This window comes from Megascapheus bottae, chromosome 4 (assembly GCF_031878675.1).
Source record: "Megascapheus bottae isolate mThoBot1 chromosome 4, mThoBot2.hap1, whole genome shotgun sequence".
In the NCBI taxonomy this organism is placed as follows: Eukaryota; Metazoa; Chordata; class Mammalia; order Rodentia; family Geomyidae; genus Megascapheus; species Megascapheus bottae.
In genome coordinates this window covers 3,643,779-3,663,433 of record NC_143512.1, presented here as the reverse complement: position 1 = coordinate 3,663,433, position 19,655 = coordinate 3,643,779, and the positions used below count along the sequence as shown (strand labels likewise).

The window sequence follows — 19,655 nt, the reverse complement described above, 5'->3', positions numbered from 1 at the left end:
CCATGGACTCATGCTGAGGAAAATTTTTTCTACTGAACCTAGCCCCTGCTTTAGAGCCCTATATAAACCCCCTCTGACTTTCAATAAGCAGACCTTGATCAGAACACTGTCTTGGTCTCATTTTTTGTGTTAGTCTGTCCCACTCATTTAGGTATGGTTCCCTCTAGGGTCTCAGTTGACTGAACCCCACGGGCCGGGGCAGCATAGAATTTCATTGTGTATAAATACCACATCTTGTTGATCCAATCACTAACTGAGGGACATCTGGGTTGGTTCCATATCATTGCTATGGTAAATAGTGCTGCAATGAACATCATTGTGCTAGTGAGTTTAGTATGTCAATGTTTCTGGACCATTGGGTAAATGCCAGGTAGTGGAATTGCTGGGTCATAGGGGAGCTTTGTGTTTAGTCTTTTGAGAAACTGCCATAGTGCATTCCATAGTGACTGAAGAAGCTTTCACTCCCACCAACAGTGTAGTAGTGATCCCCCCTGGCCACATCCCCACCAGAATCTATTGTTATTAGATTCCTTGATCATGGCCATTCTAAGGGGAGTGAGGTGGAATCTCAGAGTTGTTTTGATTTGAACATTTCTTTTATGGCCAGAGAAGTGGAGGATTTCTTCATGTGTCTATAGGCCATTCTTATTTCTTCTTCAGAGAAGACTCTCTTTAAGTCTTTGGCCCATCTTTTAATGGGATGGTTGTTTCTTTGGAGATTAGTTTTGGAGTGATTCAATTTTTTGAGCTGTTGATATATTTTAGATATGAGGCCTTTGTCTGTTGTATGGTTAGTGGAAGATCTGAGGCCTTTGTCTGTTGTATGGTTAGTGGAAGATCTTCCACTCTGTCGGTTTTCTATTTAGTTTGCTAGCTACGTCCTTTGCCATATAGAAGGTCTGCAGTTTAATGCCATCCCATTTGTACAAATTTTCTTTGATTCGTTGTGGTTGTGGGTCTTTATTATGAAATTTTTGAACTGTGTCAAAGAGACCTAGTGTATTTCCTATTCCTTCTTGCAAAGTTTTCAGTGTATCTGCTTTAACCTAGATGTCTTTGATCCATTTGGAGTTATATATGTATAATATATATTATATAAAATGTAATATAATATATTATATGTATAATATACAACATAATGTATTTTGTAATATATGTATAATATTATATATAATGTATATTATATATTATATCTCCCTGCTCCCTAACCCTCTTTTGTTTTTAACACAAGAAACTATATCTTTAATTTTGTAATGTGAAAGTCTTTTCTAAGCATGAGAGAAAATGAAGTAACTGTTGAAGATAATGCCAAGATCTAGGGGTGGGAGAAGGGAAATGGGGAAAAAACATGAGAAGGGGTATGAATGTGTGAGAAGCAATGCACCTACTATCTGGAACAAAAAAATTTAAAGATAATGCCAAGAACTGTAAACAAACTTAAAAAAGTCATTGGAAAGTGGAAGAAAAACATGCCATATTTTGATAATCAAGCACTCATGTTCTCATTTCTATGTATTAATTAGCAAGAGGACTGAAAAAGAACCACTAAAAAAATAATGAACAATTAATATAAATAAGCAATTCACAGGAGTGACTGCAATAAAATAAGCTTTGCCATAAGCTACAAAAATTGATAAAGTTTAAAAGACATATTTGATTAAAGTATGATAAGTTGTAACTTATCATACTTGCATGCTTTTTAGCTTCATAATTCCCAATATTGATATAACTCTAGAGATGCAAACTAAGATAATACGCAACACTTTTGGTGAGAATTTTAAGTTATGTAAAAATGTTTAGTGCAGCTTAGTACAATTATCACCACCAACAGAAAATAAAGAACCTTAGACATAGCAATTACATTATTTGTTACCCTTTTATACCACACCTCAAAAAGAATTGGACTAACAAAAAGGATATGTGCTGGGTGCCTGTGTTTCATGTCTCTCGGACTACTCAAGAGGCTGAGATCTGAGTTTCACAGTTCAAAGCCAGCCTAGGCAGGAAAGTTTGTGAGACAGTTAGCACGAACTGACCACCAAAAAACCTGTAATAGGGCTGTGACCCAATAATAGATGGTAGCCTTGATCACTAAAGCTCAAGGACAGTGCCCAGGCCTTGATTTTAAGGCCCCAAGACCAGCACACAGTCACACAGAAAGGAAATGTATGTTGCATTAAAACTCTTTTGTACAACAGCTTAAAGGCAATTTTAAAGTTTTAGAAAGAGTAATGTTTTTACTGCACAAAATATTCGGGACAGAATTGTTAGTGTGAAAATAATCAGAGAAACAATCCAAAAGTTTAATAGCAAGACTATATTCAAATGTATTACATTCCCCCGACCCGCGGGTTCAGCCATTCATGCGGTCGAAGAGGCACCTCCTAAAAGAAGAAAACCAATGGGGGAAAGAGAGGAAGGAGACCAGGCACATAAAGAAAGACAGAGACAATCTGAGTCGCGTCAAGGTCTCATTTATTAAAAGTAAAGCAGGGTTTATATACCCTGAGTGGAAGGAAGGGAGTATAGAGGGGGAGGGGGGATGGAGAGTTTTTGTGATAACAAGAAGGAGAAGTCTCAAGGTTAGGGGTGGGTCAGGCTGTTCTTTTGGCCGTTGTGCTAACCCAAGCAACAACCTGTGGTTATTCCGAGAAGTATTTTGTGCAGATGACTCAACCAGATGCGATTTGCTCAAGGCTAGAGGGTCTTTGCTTTGTTCCGTTTAACTCCTTGGTCTCTGACAATTCCCCCTTTCCTTTAAAGAACAAGGTCTCTATAGGTGGAGAGAACACCCTGTCTTAGGCTATATGGAGGGACCCTTACTCCTGGCAACATGCCTTGTTGAGCCGGCCTCGACGGCCTCTGTATGTTGTGCCACCCAGGGTAAGCTCCATAATAATCCCGTCATTGGATGCTCTCTAGCCGCTTGGGGTTTATCAGCCAAGAAGTGTATGAAACTGGAGCCCTCTTTCGGGAGTGCTTGTTTCGGACCCTACAGGGTCATCCTGAGCCTGAGTTTTTGGAAAAGGCAGAATCAATTTGATTTTTTATAAATTGCGTAAGGCGCTGAAAAGCCCAAGGGCCAAAAGAAATTAGGAGGAGAAGTCCCACAAGGGGGCCCAAGAGGGAGGGTAAAAGAGTTGATAGCCAGGGAGATGTGGAGAACCAGTTTTGATACCAAGATTCTTGTTTTTCCCTTTCTCTTTTTCGCTTTTCTAGGCTAGCTGTAATTTTTTCTAAGCTATCCTTAACAAGTCCTGTTCTATCTACATATACGCAGCATTTTTCCTTTAAAGCCGCGCATAAGCCTCCTTGCTGTAGAAAAAGTAAGTCTAATCCTCGTCGATTTTGGAGGACAACTTCTGCCAGAGAGCTCAAAGATTCTGTTAAATGCTCCATTCCTGTTTTCAAATCTTCCAAATCCTGACTTATGGCTGCATTTAGGGCATGAAGCTGTTGGGTATTTTCTTTAGAAACAACTATAGAGGCTATCCCTGTGCCTGTACCAACAGCTCCGAGCCCCAATAGCACAGACAAGGTAAGGGCAGTAATAGGTTCTCTTTTACTTCTGAGATGAGGGGCTGATCTTTCTTCCCAAAAATTTAAAAGCTCGTTGGGTGAATAGATGGAGAAATTTGGGAGTAACTGTACTATTACACAGTAATCTCTATTCTTTCTAAAATCTTCTATAGCTATAAGACGAGTAAGTCCTTCAGAGCAGGCAAAATACGTATTGTTAGGGGCTAACAAATATCCTATTGTAGAGGAGTTTATAATAAAGGTATCATTACAAATATATATAAGCTCAGCTGGAGGAATCATATGTGGACCCAATATGGAGGATCCAATACCAACAACCTCCGTGAAGGTCAGCTGTAAGCCTTGGATTAGTTCCTGGGTTGGCTGTGCAAGAATTATAGGATTGCCAAAAAGAGCTCTTTCTTCGTAAAAAGGAGGACTAGCAGAAAAACACAGCCAACATTCCAAGTCATTGGTGTCATTGTTTTTCTTTTTAGCGGTTAAAAGAGTGGAGGCAGATGCATTAAGAATGCTCCACAGTAAGTCAGCTGAAGACTTAAGACCAGGGGGTATGGTAGGCTGAAAAATTGTGCTGAAATCTATAAAAGGCGTAGGGGTATTTAAGGCACTGTTTTTAGAAGGTAAGGGGTTCAATGGGCTTGATGAGCGATGAAGCTGAGTGTTGGGACCTATAGATGCCTTATATAGGGCGGGGATTTCTTTAAGTAATTTGATTTTAAAGGTGAGTCCAGGGTCCTGGCATCCCCAAGTCATGCCATCGCATGTCCTCAGCCTCATTCCCCATTCTGGTGCTTTTTCCCATGAGGTGAACCTTTTTCCTGAATCTGTAAATCTGATAAGAAGCGGGATGCACCACTCACTGGCACAACGTGTCTTTTCTGGGGTTTGTGTAGTAATTTGCAATATTTTCTGTAAATATTGTGGGAGATATAGTCTCCGTACTGTTATGAGGTCCCAGGACGAGGTTGGCTTCCAATAGGCATCCCCAGTGGTTTCACATTTCCAATTATAACAAAAATAAGAATCTCGAAAACCACATTGGTATTGTAGGGATCTATCCCTATGAACATCTCCTGGGCAAACATATAATCCAGTGGAATCTTCTGCCAAAGCCGTATGAAGATAATATGAATTACATGCGGCTGTTCGCCCTTTATAATCTGGATTAGGTCCATCTACAGGTCCCTTTTGGGGCATAAATTTATCAGGTGTTCCCCAGGAGGGATCAGCGCCTAAGGCTAGGGCGCATAAATCAACAAATAAATCAGGCCAAGGGATGGTGGCGCTTAGGGAAGAGGTAGCATTGGCTATATCCCCTGCTTGATTAATAATAACCCATGTATAGTTATATATTTGATAGGGAGCTTTTTGTTTTGTAGTTTTGACTTCTTCGATTACCAGGATCAGCATCACCGTCAATAGCATCATGCCGAGTGATGACAGGGAAGGCCTCATCATCATGGTTGTTGACCTGTAAAAGAAAAATATTTTTGTTCTCAGGCGCCACCCTGGTATTAATTATATGGCTTTATTGTTTACTATATGGTTTTATTAATCTTTCAGGCAACCATCTAGCTCCCCCTTCTTTAGAATTACAAATGCAAGCTGATCCTTTTCCCCAGATAATGACTGGGTCAGGGCCATTCCATATTCCCGTCAGTGGGTCTTTCCATAGGGCCTGGGCGTAGTCTGTTTGTGTGGTGGGATGCCAAAGGCGTTCTGCAGCAGATTTGCCATTAGCGTCAAGGGTTAAAAAGTTTAAAACAAAGAGAGCATGTAATAGCAAAGTCTTATAGTTTCCTTTAAGGGAATATAATGTTTCTTGTGAGGCAAGTTTAATGAGGGTGTTTTTTAAAGTCTGATGAGCCCTTTCCACTATTCCTTGTCCTTGGGGGTTGTAGGGGATTCCAGTAATATGTTTTATGCTCATTTGGGAGCAAAATTGTTTGAACTTTTGACTGGTATATCCGGGCCCATTGTCCGTCTTTATAGCTTGGGGTTGTCCCATGACAGAAAAAACATATAGGAGATGGTTTATAACATCTTTTGTGGCCTCCCCTAAATGAGCAGAGGCACAAATAAATCCACTAAAGGTATCAATGGTAACATGTACATATTTTAACCTTCCAAAGGAGGGGACATGAGTAACATCCATCTGCCAAAGTTGTCTAGGTATGAGCCCTCTAGGGTTTACACCTACATGGGGTTCAGGGAGCAGGGTTAGGCAATTTCTGCAGTTTTTAACAATTTGTCTTGCCTGTTCTCTAGTAATTTTAAATTTTAAGCGCAGGGTATGAGCATTAAGGTGGTGAACAGCATGGGCCTCTTGTGCAAGGGTCACCGGATCAACTGTTTGAGATAAGGTAACTATTTGGGTTGCCAAGTCAGCTAATTCATTGCCCCGGGTTAGTGACCCAGGTAGGCCGGAATGAGCACGAATATGTCCTACAAAGAAAGGGTACGAACGTTGTCTAATAAGTTTTTGCAATTCAAAAAATAATTGAAAAGTAGGTGTAGTAGGCTGAATAACCGGAACCATTTCTAAAACTTGTAAAGCTCTGACAACATAATGGCTATCTGAAAACAGATTAAAAGGGTGGGTCTTTAATAACCGAAAAACACAAAGTTCAGCAAATAATTCTACTAACTGAGCAGATTTAAAGGAAGTATTTACAAAGTGGGAAACATTATTAATAACATATGAAGCTTTTCCATTTTTCGAACCATCAATAAAGATGCTCAAAGTATTGGGGATGGGCTTTATCAAGGTATTTTTTAGAAAAACAAAAGGAGTGATATTAAGGAATTGAATAAGTCTGTCGCTGGGCATGTGAGTATCAAAGCTACCCTGGAACCCAGTGCATAAAACAGCCCAATCATCTTGTCTTTGTTGTAACCAATTAATTTGTTCCTTAGAGTAAGGGGTGATTATGATATCAGGATCCTTGCCAAAATATCTGACAGAAGTCTTGAGCCCCAGAAAAATAAGTTGGGAGACCAAAGAGGGGTAGGAGGGGAGTACCTTGGACTGAGAGGCGGAGGCATGAATCCATAACAGGGGCACGGTTTTTTGCCACAATAAACCGGTGGGTGTAAATTCTGTGGCAAATATGATTAAATAAAGGGTCAAGGAGGGGTTGAAGTAACCTATATTTTGTTGTGTAATGGCCTCCTCTAACTTTATTAGGGCTTTTTCAGCTTCGGGCGTAAGTTTTCTGGGGGAGGAAGGGTCAGAATTTCCCTGTAGAATATTAAACAGGGGTTTGAGATCTCCTGTTGTTAATTTAAGGTGAGGACGTAGCCAATTAATGTCTCCAATGAGTTTTTGGAAATCATTTAGACAATTTAGCTTATTCCTTTTGATTTGAATTTTTTGAGCATATATTAAAGAGGGTTCTAATTGAAAACCCAGGAACAAGAAGGGATAGTAAGTTTGAATTTTTTCTGGGGAGATAAAAAGTCCTCTGTCTTGTAAAGCAATAACTATTCTTTGAGTCACTTGATGTGCCTCCACTTCTAGTTTGGCAGCAATTAATAGGTCATCCATATAATGTATAATATATATATGAGGGTATTGAACACGAATTGGGTCTATGGATTGAGCCACAAATTTTTGACAAAGAGTGGGAGAATTAGCCATACCCTGTGGCAACACTCGCCATTGAAAGCGGGGATTAGGGCCTTTATGGTTTATCACGGGTATGGAAAAGGCAAATCTTTTACAATCTCCAGGATCGAGGGGAATGGAGAAAAAACAGTCTTTTATATCTATTACAATTTTAAAAAATCCTTTAGGGATAGCTGTGGGAGAGGGCAGTCCAGGTTGTAGGGCTCCCATGGGTGCCATGGTTTTATTAATTTCCCTTAGATGCTGCAGTAACCTCCAACTCCCATTTTTCTTTTTTTATAACAAATATGGGAGTATTCCAGGGAGAGGTAGAAGGTTCAAGATGTCCCTGCTCTAATTGTTCCTGCACCAGCTGAAGAGCAGCCTGAACCTTTTCTTGAGGCATGGACCACTGGTCTATCCAAACCGGATTGTCAGATTTCCAAGTTATTTTATCGGCTTGGAGTGCAGGGGGAGCAGTGGTCTTTAGGAAAAAAGGTCAGTCCCAAGACCTTTTCTATCCCATTTAGGAGTGGGTATAATTGGGTGACTAATTCCTTGCTCATGCTTTCCCAGCCCTTTTCCTGGCAAATATCCAGACTTGAGCATCATGTTAGTCACAGTCTCATTAGGACTGAACATGATAACTCCCATTTGGGTCATTATATCTCTCCCCCATAGATTTACAGGGAGTCCGTCCACCACAAAAGGTTTAACTGTCCCAATGTTTCCCTCTGGGTCTGTCCATGTTAATATTTTAGAACTCTGGAGTGTATTTTGAGTCTGCCCAATACCCTTTAAATGGGTAGCGGTGGGTTCCAGAGGCCAAGAGATAGGCCAATGTTGTTTTGCAATGACAGTAGCATCGGCCCCTGTATCTAAAAGACCCAGGAATTGTTTTCCTTCCAAAAAAAGTTTTAAAGTTGGTTGAGATTCTGTCAATTGATGTACCCAAAATATATCTGTTGATCCTGGGGTAGAATTGCCACGCTGGGGATGCTTATATGGGAACTGTCCTGTTATGGGCAGAGGGAGGTCTTGTGCAATGCGTTGGCCTGCCGATATGGCAAGAGGGCCTTGAGAGGCATGAACTAAAATTTTTAATTCGCCTGAATAATCGGTGTCAACCACCGAGGGAATGACAGAGAGTCCTTGCAGTGAGCTCGGCCTATAATAAGAAAAAACATTCCTGGCGGGGGAGGCCCAAACCTTCCAGAGTTTATAACAACTGTTCCTTCCTCTGGAGTTATAATTCTGGTGGAGGAACAGAGGTCCAGTCCTGCGCTGCCTGCAGTGGCTCGGAACAAGTCTGAGTGAGCGATGTTTGCATCAGAGGCAGATTTTGGGCGGGAGGGGTCATTGGTTGTCGTGGTGGGTAGGTAGGGCCCCCTACTGGGGCCCATAGCCCGTTTCCCGAGACCACAGATAAAGGCTGGCCATTTATATCGGCCATTTATATCTTGGACCGGCACTCTCTAGCCCAGTGATGGCCTCTTTTGCATTTAGGACAAAGGCCAGGGGGAAGGGGGAGGGGAATCGTCCCAGGAACGTTGGGTTGTTTAATAGTTCCAGGGCATTCTCTAGCAAAATGTCCGATTGGTCCACATTTAAAACAGTTTTTAGGGCTAGATATTCGTCCTAGTTTTCCTGAAGGTGGAGTCTGGTTTTGGAGTATGGCTCCAATGGCCAAATTAATAGATTTAGACATTTTATGTTCAAAGGAATCCACATCATTGCAAATTTTAATCATACCATTTAAATCTAGGGTCTTTGTTTTGCCTCTTAAAGCAGCTTTACAGGCTGCATTAGCATTTTCTATGGCCAACTGTCTAACTATAATATCATCTGTATCTACCTCACCTAATATTCTTTCAGCTGCTTCTAACAGTCTGGCAACGAATTGAGAATATGGTTCATTATTGCCTTGTACTACCCTGGAAAGAGAGGTAGTAACCGCTCCTGCAGCAGGCACGGCTCTCCGGGCAGCCAGGGCAGCCTGAGCAGTCTGGGTTAATATTCCTGCAGGGAGTTTTTGTTGTTTTTCCTCCGAGGCAAATTTGCCCCTCCCTGAAATTTTATCAGAAGACCATGAAGCCATTTGTGTATGTTTTTTATTGGTAATAGCTTGATTTTCTGCCTTATCTATAAATTCAGCTTTCCAGGTTAGATATTGACTCCTGGTTAAAACAGACTGTACAATCTTGTGCCACTCAAGAGGCAATAAATGTCCCTCACCCCCGAGGCCCTCCAGTACTGTTAAAGTAAAAGGGGCATTAATTCCATAATTCTTAACAGCCGAATGTAATTCTTTAATTTGTTTAAAGGTCAGTCTCCTATATGTAATTTGAGAATCTCTCCTTGCCTCCTCCTGATCACCCCCTTCCTCCTCGGAGGCAGAGGAATCTAGGTTTTGTCCCTCCTCCTGCCTTCTGGTGGTGTCCGCCTCCTCCTCTCCCGCTTCTCCTCCCTCCCCCTCTTGTTCCCGAGGTTGAGTGTTAGAGCGAGTAATTACGGGGAAGGAGAGGGAAACAGTTTGCGCCCCAGATCTGAGTCTACTATTGCGGCTCTTTGAGGCCGAGGGTGTTTTAGCGGGCTTGTTACCCGAGGCATGGGGGGTAGTCATGGCTTCCCCAACAAGATCCATTTGTAAATCATGAATTTGCAAATGAGGTCCCTTAACTCTCTTTTTAAATGAAGCACGTTTTTTAATTCTGTCACTTGTTTCAAGAGAGAGTCTTTGGATTTAAGGAGACCTTGCACCTCCGGAGGAACAGAGAATGATCTCACCATTTCCTGTGGTGGGGCTGACGGGAGAGAGGTGTCTGGGTAGGGGGGAGGGGTGGGCCAGTGAAGGGCCCTTATCTCTGGAGTCTGTGTAGCTGCAGAAACTTGGGGAAGAGGAAAAGGGCCATATCTTTCTTCCTCATAATGCGCTGCCTCCTCCTCTAGCTCCACCTCAGAGGGGGGGTTGAGCCTGCCATTATCAGGAGAAGTCTTAGGAATAATAGGATAAATATTTTTAGAAGGTTTTAGTGACATATTTTTCTTTTTAGTATTGTTCTTGATGCTGTCTTCTAAAGGGGGTTGTACTTGTTCCTCTTTTTCGGGGATTAAAGGTGACGCCAAGCGGTGTCCTGAGGGCACAGGCTTATCAATCACAGAGGGAGTGCGCGAGCCAGGCCGAAGGCCAGTGACCATAGGTTTTTCATTGTCACTTTCGCTTTTGCGAGATGGGCAACGTGACTCCGTTAGGTAATCCTCTGTTAAAGCTAGTAAGCGAGCACTGTCACCTCCCTCCTCTGCTTCCTTTAAAATATCTCTAATAACCCCATAGAAGCTAAAGAAGGCCTCGGGGATTTCCTCTCCCTGACGGAGTAAATCATTGATATTTTTTCCTACCTTATTCCAGGTAAGGGGATGGATGTCTGGTCCGTGCAAGACCAACCACGGACACTTTTCTCCAACAAAACAAAAGAATTTTACCAAATCTTTCTTTTTAACTCTTATTCCTCTCTCCCTAAGTGATCCTTTCATTTCTTTTATAAATAAAACCTCTTTTGATAACGCTTTGCCCATGGTTGATGGGACGGCAGAACTTACCTCAAGACTCTCCCACGGTGCACAAGCGATGCGGTGTGGGCGTCTCTACCTTAATATAATCGGGATCCCCTGCTCTCCACGCCGTCCGGTAGGTCACCGTGCTTCGAGCCCCACGTTGGGCGCCACTTCCCCCGACCCGCGGGTTCAGCTATTCATGCGGCTCGAAGAGGCACCTCCTAAAATAGAAAACCAATGGGGGAAAGAGAGGAAGGAGACCAGGCGCATAAAGAAAGACAGAGACAATCTAAGTCTCGTCAAGGTCTCATTTATTAAAAGTAAAGCAGGGTTTATATACCCTGAGTGTAAGGAAGGGAGTATAGAGGGGGGGGGGATGGAGAGTTTTTGTGATCACAAGAAGGAGAAGTCTCAAGGTTAGGGGTGTGTCAGGCTGTTCTTTTGGCCGTTGTGCTAACCCAAGCAACAACCTGTGGTTATTCCGAGAAGTATTTTGTGCAGATGACTCAACCAGATGCGATTTGCTCAAGGCTAGAGGGTCTTTGCTTTGTTCCGTTTAACTCCTTGGTCTCTGACATTACATGCTGATGTAAAACAGAACATGCCCAATTAAAAAATAAATAGAATATATTGCCCAAGATTCAAACAGGTAGTTTCTAAGCCAGCAGATTAAATGTAAATAAGAAATATATCAGCATTCATAATCTAATCCTATTCATATATACGTTGAGTACACACACATTCGTGTACCCCTACACACAGATTTTGCTGATTGTTTTCTGGTACTTTTTTTTGTTTTTTTTTTTATGGTTTTTTTGTTTTTGCCAGTCCTGGGCTTCAGCTCAGGGCATGAGCATTGTCCTTGGGCTTTCTCAAAGTCAGAGCTCTACCACTCTATGTATGTGGGACTGAGGAATCGAACCTGGGTCTTCGTGCATGCTAGGCAAGCACTCTACCACTAGGCCAAACTCCCGGTCCCTTTTGGCACTTTTTTTAAAAATGGTAATTAATAGAAGGGTTACATTGTATTCACCAGATAGAAGGTACATTACTTCACACACATTGATACCCTTTCTCATGTCATGGTCCCCATTTCCCTTACCCCTTTTCCCCCACTCATCTTGATTTCTGCCCTTCCCTATCCTATTTCAAATACCCAATTAAGCATATATAAAATATATCAGATAACAAGGTGAAATATTGTAATAGTATGAGATAACCAAGGGACAGCAAAAGACATGAGAGCTAACACAGTACATTAAAGACACAATCACTCATTATAAGGTTTTTATTTCTATATCCTGGAGGTCCTTTCATGTAGCATCATACTATCTGGTCTTATGTATCTAGGTTTTTGTCTATTGTAAATCTCTGCTAGAAGGGCCCAAGGTTTCAGCTGATTATGAGAAATGAGGGAAACCATTGAGCCTATGTTCCTTTGAGCCTGGCTTACTTCACTTCATATGATTTTTTTCCAAGTCTTTCCATTTCCTTAGAAATGGGACAATGTCTTTCTTTCTGACAGCAGCATAGAATTCCATTGTGTATAAATACCGCACCTTTTTGATTCACTCATAAATTGACATCTGGGTTGGTTCCATATCTTTGCTATGGTAAATAGTGCTGCAAGGAACATCTTTGTGCTAGTGGATTTAGTATGTTCTAGTTTCTGGATGATTGGGTTAATGCCAAGTAGTGGAATTGCTGGGTCATAGGGGAGTTCTATGTTTAGTCTTCTGAGGAACTGCGATACTTCTTTCCATAGTGGTTGAACGAGTTTGCACTCCCACCAACAGTGTAGTAGTGATCCCTCCTGGCCACATCCCCTCCAGCATCTGTTGTTATTCGTTTTCCTGATCCTGGCCATTCTAACTGGACTGAGGTAGAATCTTAGAGTTGTTTTGATTTGCATTTCTTTTATGACCAGAGATGTTGAGCATTTCTTCATGTGTCTATAGGCCATTTTTGTTTCTTCTTCAGAGAAGAGTCTCTTTAAGTCTTTGGCCAATGTTTTAATGGGATGGTTGTTACTTTGGAGATTAGTTTTGGAGTGATTCAATTTTTTGAGCTGTTGATATATTTTAGATATGAGGCATTTGTCCGTTGTATGGTTAGTGAAGATCTTCTCCCACTCTAAGGGCTTCCAATTAATTTAGTAGCTATGTCCTTTGCCATACAGAAGCTCTGCAGTTTAATGTAGTCCCACTTATCCAGCCTTTCTCTGATTTGTTGTGTTTCTTGGTCCTTATTGAGAAAGTTTCGACCTATGCCAAGGAGACCTAATGTATCTCCTATTCCTTCTTTTCAAGTTTTCAGTGTGTTGGCTTTTATCTCGAGATCTTTGCTCCATTTGGAGTTAATTCTAGTGCAGTGTGACAAAAAAGGATTTAACTTTAGTTTTCTACAGGTGCTTTTTGGAGTTAATTCTAGTGCAGGGTGACAAAAAAGGATTCAGCTTTAGTTTTATGCAGGTTCTTAACCAGTTATGCCAGCACCACTTGCTGAAGAGGCTGTCTTTCTTCCATTCTATTTTTTTTTTGGCTCCCTTTTTGAAAGAGTAGGTGGCCATAGGTCTGTGGTTTAACATCTGGGTCCTCAGTTCTATATGTTATAATATACACAGTGGGATTCTATGCTTCCATCTAAAGGAATGACATTGCCCCATTCTTAAGGACATGTAAAGACCTGGAAAAAAATCAACAAGTTAAGTAAGTCAGACCCAAAGAAACATAGGCTCCATGGCTTCCTTCATTTGTAATAATTCATATATGTCTAGGATCGTCCTATAAGAGGTTCACAGTAGTCCATTACCTATGTACATACAACCATATAAACTGAAGCTAATCGAAATGCTTTGTTTTCCTCTTTAGTGTGCTGTTTACAGTTATTCCTTTTGTCTTATTTTTTCTTCTTTTCTGGCTTATTCCCTGTAGTCACAGTTTTTGATTTTGGTACCATTTTCATATATAAATGTGTGTGTGTGTATGTGTGTATATATATATATATACACACATACACACACACACATATGTTTTTATCTGATATGGGGAAGGGAAGGAGAATCACAGAAATTGTAGTACAAAGGTTGACCAATGTAATGATGATATTATTAGACTCTATGCTGGAAATAATCTTTAAAACTTCCAGGAGGTTGTGTGGAATGTGGCCTCCTGCCCCCACTTCTGCTGTGACAATAAAAATAGAGAAATCCAAGCACAAAAAAGGAAAAAAATACAATCATTATCTTATGTAACTGACCCCTCTGTATATCACCTTTACAATACAATAATTATTCTTATTTTGCCGTTCCTGGCCTTGACCTGAGGGCTGGAGCACTGTCCTTGGCCTTTTCTCAAGGCTAATGCTGTACCACTTGAGGCACAGCAACACTTCTGCCTTTGGTTTTTGCCAGTCCTAGGGCTTGAATCAGGGCCTGGGTCCTGCTCTTGGACACTATTTTCTCAAGGCCAGCGCCTTGCCACTTGAACTACAGTGCCACTCTTTGCTTTTTCCGTGTATGTGGTATGGAGGAATTGAACCTGGGCCTTTGTGCATGCTAGGCAAGTGCTTTACCACTAGGCAACACTCCCAGCTAATAAAAAAATATATATTTAAATCCTGATGGATTTAAAATTTGAATACATTATCCAGAGGGTATGGAACTGTGGAAGGGGGTCCTGGTTGAAGAAAGCAGTCATGGGTGCGTGTCCTCAGAGATTATATTTTGACTCAGTTCCTGTGTGCCAGGAGGTGAGATGATGTGTTATGTCCTCTCAGCCATAATTGACTGAACTTATGAACAAAACCATGAGCAAAAAACCTTCTTAAATTGTTTCTGTGAGGTATTGGCTCACAGTCCCAATAAAACCAACTGGTATATTCTTATAGGAAGAAGAGCAGATAAGGGAATCTGTGTGCATGCTTCAATGATAGGCATGTGAGGATGAACACAGGAAGAATGCTTTCCTCAGGGACTTGACCATATTTTCACTTGGACATCACATTTCCATTCACCAGAATTAAATTTCTATTGTTGACTCCATCCAGGCTATGGTACTATTGTAGGAGCCTGAACTAAGTTAGTATCCTTCACCACTGTCTTATTTTCCTCTCCCTCTGTGTTTCCCTTCCAGATTTTCCATACAACCACTCTTCATTGAATTTATTTGAAGACAATAAAGTGACACACTAGGGTACAGGAAAGAGTTTAAGAAATAAATGCAGCTCTAATAGTATTCAATATAAAACTATCTTGAGTATATAGAGACAATCAGAAATTGATTTGTTTCAATGAAGAATTTAATAAGCTTATATTGGTATCAGATATGGGCTAAAGCAATTATTCACCAACATAAGAGTCAAAAGTAATGCTCCTTATCAGGTGGCATCTGCCTGCAATCCTAGCTATGTGGCAGGCTGAGATCTAAGTATTGAAGTTTGAAGCTGACTCTGGCAGGTAAGTCTATGACACTCTTTTTTTAAAAAATATTTTATTTGGACACTTCTGGGTGTTCTTTTTTCTTTTTTGCCAGTCCTGGGCTTGAGCTCAGGGCCTGAGCACTATCCTTGGACTTTCTCAAGGCTAGAGCTCTACCACTTGAGCCTCAGCACCATTTCCGGCTTCTTTCTATGTATGTGGTACCGAGGAATTGAACTCGGGTCTTCATGCATTCTAGGCAAGCACTTTAACCACTAGGCCAAACTCCCGGCCCGTCTATGACACTCTTATCTCAAATTAACCACACTTGGTGCAAAAAAACCCCAGAATGTTCAAGGACAGTGCCCAGGCCCTGAGTTCAAGCCCCAGGTCTCCCTCCACTACCACCAAAAACATCAAGAGAAGAGAGAGCATAGGTAGAGGACTCTGGCTCTGAGCATTAGGTGCTGTCATGTCTAGCAGTTGTGGATGCAGTGGGGTTTTGATGGTGTTTTGAATATGTTTCTTTATGTTTTTGCCAGTCTTGGTGCTTGAACTCAGGGCCCGAGAACTGTCCTTAGGCTTTCTCAAGGCTAGCAGTCTACTGGTTGAATCACAGAACCACTTCCAGCTTTTTCCTATGTATGTGGTACCAAGGAATCAAACTTGGGGCTTTGTGCATGCCAGGAAAACACACTACCACTAGCCAAACTCCCAACCTCTGAATATGTTTCTTTAAGGAGAGATTTAGCATCATTAGCCACTGTGTCAAGGATATGAAATTGCAAGTAATAATGTTTCCTAAAGTAAAGACCGGTAGCAAGGAGACCACCATTGGCTGAGCAGAATATTTCCTAGTATCTCAGTAGTTTTATCCCTAATTGTTCTTCCTCTATAGTTTTCAACATATTTGGAGATTCAATTTTTCTCAGGAGTGTCTCCACAGGTACATTCAAATTACCAGCAACAGCTTGCAAGGATTCATCATCCACTCCAAAAAGCATTCGATAGTGGCTTAAGCTTTCCTCTAGCTTCTTCAAATCGTAGTCCCTAACTATGCCTACCACAGGAATAGTGGCCAGTGCTCCAGCCTTGAGGGCTTCTAGCCAGACATACTGCATCATGGACTGCTTTTTCTTTTCAATGGCTTCCTCTGTAATATTAGGCAAGGATAAGAGAAAAAGGTGGTACTTTTGGGCAGGAAGATCCTTTAATAGTGTGTCTGTCAGAATTGGAAAATCATAATCAGCTAAATCATAACTGGAGATCAAAAAGATTTGGGGGGCCTTAACACCATTCTGCTGAAAAGTATTCACACAGTAGTTTCGAATCTGCTGCAGCACCTTTTCTTGTTCAAAGCTTCTTGGTTTGCTTCTCTGTTCATTCATTAAATCAGAGTCCACTTTGCTTCTCACAAAGTAGAAATTTTCTTCATTGCTGTGATTGCTTTGGCAAGATCAAGATCATTTTTCTCAAAGCGTGTGGTAGAAACAATAATGAAGAAGTCATACTCTTTAAATTGTACTTTTTCCAGGTAATGTTTGGTTGAAAGTTATGGGTTCCAGTGCCAGGCAGATCCCACAGAGTAACAGTAGGAAACCTTGGGTGTTGGTATGCCTTTCTTTGCATAGTTGTTTCCTGCACCCCTGTGGGAGCAGAATCCTCCTCCTCATATCCCACCCCTCTCAAGGCATTGATAAAACTAGACTTTCCTGCTCCAGACTCCCCTGTCACAGCAATGTCCATTAATGCTTCAGTGATCACAGAATTTGCCCCCTGGAGGTCTCCTTTGCTCAGACGGAGCTAGATGGAATGGATGGTTTCCTGAGAGATGATTTGGTTTTCTATCTTTGCATTCTTGAAATATGAAGCAAAGCCAGAGGTAATGCCTTGGTCATCATTAGATGCTTGATCATTAGATGTTTTAGGGACCAGCTCACACATGACTTCGAGTGGATAAAGGAGCTACAAAAAATAAAGGAGAAACATGGAATGAAATCATTATATAAGAAACGTATCATTGTACTTTGTTATCACCAATGGTATGACTGGTTTTGTTTGCTTTCTCTGCAATGTCCTTACCCAGGGGAGTGCCTATATTTTTCAATTTTTAAAAATTTCAATCTAAGTTCTTCATTCTGGAAACAGTTGAAGTCAAACAAAGTTAGGACAAATAGTAGAAAAAGCCAGAGGTATTCTTTAGTGAACTGCAACTGGTTTCAAAGTTATGTCTAGCCAGGTGATGGTGGCACACGCTTGTTATCCTAGCTACTCAGGAAGCTGAGATCTGCCCCTCTGACCTGACCCTATTTTGGCCTGCATCAGCTCAGGTGACATTGCATCATAGTCTCCTTGTTTAAATCCTGTCTCCTGTCTCCTGGGTTTTCTCCGGTCATCATGGTATTCCACTTAAGTTCTCCATTGGAGCTGCATTGGCTTGTTGGTATTGTTTTTGTTCTTTGTTTCCTCTTTGGCCTTCATGGCTTATTTTCCCAACAGTGCTCAGTACATGTGCTGGCGCTGCTCTTTAAGACAGGAGTCCACCATACCATCTTCAGCCTTTTAATAAAGACTCCAAATCAAACTCTCAAAAAGTGGCTTCTCTGTTTTCTTGCCATACACACTCCTCTCCTTAATGCCACTGTGAGGACACTTGTTTCACTCTGGCAGTTCTTCACCTACACAATGAACTTGTGAAACACAAGCCTTCGAATCTCTTCACATTTTCTGGACCTTTACTTGGTTTCTGCATTCCATCCATTCTGTTATTCCTTGGTCTAGGCTTTGTTTTTTGAATTTTAATTAGGTTATATGTATTGCACAAAATTATGGTTTCACTATGGCATTTTTATATATGCCCTCCAATTGCTGTCATTTGGCTATGTAAGAATGTTTGCACTTACTTCATTTTTCCTTTTCTTCATTGTTCCCCACTGAAGCTACATAGTTTTTTTTATGAAACCCAATCTTATTCTTATAGGCTCCACTTAAAAGATGTCAGGATTTGTCTGCATTTTATGTTCTTGCTGAGGTGTAAACCCTGAGGTCTAAAGTCGCATGCATGTCCATCTTGCCTCATTTTCTATTCCATTTCCTTTTCTCCCTTGTCACTTATGGGTAAATGACCTAATGTTTCATGCATTCATTCACCTCTAGCCTCACATAGTATTACTAAACTTTAGGATGGCAAGATATCCAAAAAATGTGATAATTTACAATTTACCATACAGAGAATAAATAGAGTACATGGAAAATCCACTCAAATGTTTCTTTTTTAAATGAAAAGCCATGGCTATTTTGTGGTTCTAGGTGATCACAGAGAGTGGGTGACAAGATTCTTTCTTAGTAGGTTAGAGAATGGGGTGCACATGTACTGATTCTATATATGCTTGGTTGCTCCTACAAGCTCTGCTTTATGTTCATCTATCTCAGGTGAGTCCCCATTTTTTTTTATTAGTTAGGGTTTTCCTTTTCCCGCATTGGAATCCCAACAGGGAGACAGGTAAAACTCTCCTCTTTGACTACACTGTTGGTGGGAGCGTACACTCGTTCAGGCACTATGGAAAGCAGTATGGCAATTCCTCCGAAGGGTAAACATACAGTTCCCGTATGACCCAGAAATTCCACTCCTTGGAACGATATTCATTGCAACTCTATTTACCATAGCAAAGATATGGAACCAACCTAGATGCCCCTCAGTAGATGATTGGATCAAGAAGATGTGGCATTCATACACAATGGAATTCTATGCTGCTGTCAGAAAGAACAACATTGCCCCAATTGAAAGGAAATGGAAAGATCTGGAAAAAAATCCTATGAAGTGAAGCAAGCCAGACTCAAAGGAATGTAGGCTCAATGGTTTCCCTCATTTGTCATAATTAGTCCAAACCTTGGACTCTCCTAGGAGAGCTTTACAACAGAGTAAAACCTAGATACATAAGGCCATATAGGATGAGGCTAAATAAAAGAACCTCCAGGATATGGAAACAAGAGCTATATAATATGTAATTGCACTCCATGTACTATGTTATTCCTTGGCTGTTCTCATATTGTTACAGTGTCTTACCTTGTTATCTGGTATATTGTATATACGTTTATTTGAAATAAGATATAGAAGGGGGAAACAAGATGAGGGGTGGGGTAGAGGAGGGAAATGGGGACAAAAACATGAGAAGGGGTAGCAATGTTGGTGAAGTAATGCACCTTTTATCTGGTGAATATAATGTAACCCTTCTAGTAATTACAATAAAAATATTATTCCAAAAGCTCTCCTCACCAGGTGCGGTGGCTCAAGCCTGTAATCCTAGCTAATCAGGAGATTGAGATCTGAGGATCAAGGGTCAAAGGCAGCCCGGGCACAAAAGGACCTGAGACACTTATCTCCAAATAACCTCTAGAAAACAGGAAGTGGGGCTTGGCTCAAGGGTAGGGTGGTAGCATCGAGCTGAAGAGCTCAGGGACAGGCTGAGATCAAGCCCCATGGCCCACAGTTTAAAAAAAAAAACACCTCTCCTCTTTGCAGATGACATATTCCTG

At 41.2% G+C, this 19,655-nt stretch overlaps 1 pseudogene; it reads right to left on the bottom strand.

Moving 5' to 3' along the window:
• Window positions 1-14,972: 14,972 nt before the first annotated feature.
• Window positions 14,973-17,063, bottom strand: LOC150063870 (interferon-gamma-inducible GTPase 10-like; annotated as a pseudogene).
• Window positions 17,064-19,655: the final 2,592 nt, after the last annotated feature.